This window comes from Rutidosis leptorrhynchoides, chromosome 5, assembly GCF_046630445.1.
Source record: "Rutidosis leptorrhynchoides isolate AG116_Rl617_1_P2 chromosome 5, CSIRO_AGI_Rlap_v1, whole genome shotgun sequence".
Taxonomy (NCBI): domain Eukaryota; kingdom Viridiplantae; phylum Streptophyta; class Magnoliopsida; order Asterales; family Asteraceae; genus Rutidosis; species Rutidosis leptorrhynchoides.
The window spans coordinates 200,251,473-200,254,440 of record NC_092337.1 but is presented as its reverse complement, the minus strand read 5'-3'; positions in this window follow the sequence as shown (position 1 = coordinate 200,254,440).

Here is a 2,968-nt window from a genome sequence, read left to right as displayed (position 1 = left end):
TCTCCAGAAACCATTCATAATTTAAACTCGAAGTTCAACGAACTTTAGAAACTAAACTAGTTTCCTTTTTGATGTAACACTGATATCGCGAAAAGATAAATGACTTCAGATAAGAATAGTTATGACAATATCCTCAGAAATATCGAGGATATTTATAATGCAAGATACGATGATATCTTAGAATCTCTAATAACAGAGGATAATGAAGAAGATTTTTTCGTAAAAGTTTAGAGTCGGGAGCAAGGTATTCGTTAATGACTTCAGCAGACACTGAATCATTTGTATTCTTTGAAGGCAGTTTTAGTCTTTGTGATTTGTCTACAGCCTCCTTCATGGTTTGCTCCATTCGTTTATTAAAATCTTTGAGCTTTTTCAACAATCCATTCTTTATTATCAAACTTTTGACTGTTAAGACAGTCTTCAGTTTTTACTGCTTCATCAGCTTTTTTTTTTTTTTTTTACCCTAGAAAACTGATTTGTGGACTGGGTGGTTTTCAGAATTTCAGAATGGAAGATTATAATTCTAAGAGATAAATGTTATATGTACATATAACTACTGATGTAAAAACGCTGCAAGATTCAAAATACTGATTGCTGATTCTCAGTAATTGGTATGTCAATTCTCGTTATAAAATGTTGATGAGTATATGATAAGGTTTTTATGAACAAATATAATGGTTTTTCGGAAATGCTTTAGCCAATGAGAAATGAAGTTGCTGGTAAGTTTACTGCTAATGTGGTGAAATATAAACGGTTCCTCGGTAACTATAAAAGAGCACGCATATATAGCAAGGTTATAATAAGGTTAATCCAAATGAAAGTCAAAGCTGACTTGCTGGAGATGTGACAAAATTGGCTAATTTTGAAAAGGGATTGCAAAGTTATTTTTGGTAATAACAATGCCCAAGGATCTGACACAGATATGTTTTAAACATTTACTCAGGTTCCAAGTGTTTTCAGGTGCATAATTATATGCATCTATCTTTTCTTCCGTAGATGAAGTGTGGTTGGTTCATCCTCTCGATTGAGGTGTTTTCAAGAATCATGAAAGGTTTGAATGCAGATTGTAATCGTCAAGATACAAACGAAGTTTAAGATGAAATCAAGTGGCAAACTTGAAGAATTGTTTAGATTCATATGTTATAATCAATATTTTAACTCATTTTAATTGTCCAATATTGACAGTCCACAGTTAGCAGTCTACAATTTGTAGTTCAACAATTCATATATAGTTTAATATATAATATTCGAATTAATTAATACGTGTCGTGACCCGTTATATACATGTCTCAGACTCGATCACAACTCAAAGTATATATATTATTATAGAATCAACCTCAACCCTGTATAGCTAACTCGATCATTACTGCATATAGAGTGTCTATGGTTATTCCACATAATATATAAAGATACGTCTATATGATATGTCAAAACATTGTATACGTGTCCCGATATTTAAAGTGCGTAAAATAAATAACAGAAATTAAATGATGATAAATAAAATTGCGAGAATTAAAATTGCGATAAATAAATGTAATAAGGAATTAACAGTTAGCTAGGAACATTTAGCTAGGATTTTGTTAGCATGGATTCTTAACAAAATTTATCATAGTTAATTTGTTTGTTTCTAACAAATTTTATTTTGTCCAATGTTTTCTTCATTATGCCACTTGTTGGATTTTGATAAGTCAAAATCTAAATATGAAATTGAATGAAAATGGTTATTCTGTAGTGAGCGGATTCATATATTTGTGGATGTAAGTAGGATAGTAAATGACTGTTGAATCAGATTCGAAGAATGTACAGTGTAACTTATTAATGTAAAATCTAAATATTCCTCGGGTATTACCTACCCGTTAAAATATTTTCACCATTAACAGTTTGTATGAAAGAATTTTTAATTACAATCTTTATGAAAATATACATACATATATATTTTCTTCAGATGTAATCATGGATTTAATGAGTCAGTATGATATTAATCTCATTTGCTTTACCGTTAGAACTAGAATATATAATCTCTTAAACATTAGAAATTACATAATCGTCATGTAGAACGAAGATAAATGATATAGAAGGATTCGTAGAACGATGATTACGTTCGAGGTACATAATGAGATGTTGAGCCGTGTGATGTTGAAACTTGGGTTATTGGTGGTACTGGTATTGATGTTGGTGGTACTGTTGGTGCCGGTGATGTTGCTGAAGCTGGTACGTTTTGCACCATATTTTCTAAGGCTACAACTCGGGCGCGAAGCTCATTAACTTATTACTCCGGGGTGATTGTCGGTATGAACGAGTGAATGAATAAGGTTTAGAATCTGAGTTATGATATAGTCGTGGCGAGATACTCTGGAAATGAGAGAGAAAATGGTGTTTCGAACGGATTCGTCGGTAAGTGCTTCAGGTTCTTCGCCAAGAGGGAAAGTCGGTGGATGGAAATGATCGCTTTCTTCTTGTCTCCATTGGTTTAGTCGACTACGAACACATCCCCAATTCATCCAGAATTGGTGATGACTGATTGGTTAATCCATTCTGGTTACATTGCTTTTGGAGCTCGAGTGGAAATCCATATTGGAATAGCTGTCGGAATCCGAGGGATTTGATCTAGTTGTGAGTTCCGTCTAGTACGGTTAGATAAAGGGTTTTTCGATATGAAATAATTTTCAGATATTGAATGATATTCTAATTACATAGAATACCTATATATAGTGCAGGAGCTCCCGTAGATTACGAAGGAATTTTCAGAAACTGTCAGGTAAAGTTTACAGTAACAGATACGCTAAGATACGAATTTTGTCTATACACTATTCATGCAATCAATGCAGTAAGATGTGTCTAGACTAAGAATGATAAGGAGATAATTTTCGACACGAAATGATAAGCAAAATTTTTGACATGCAGACACAGTCGAAGTCCAGACCCACTAATGTATCTAAACAACTACCAGTTACACACACTAATGCAA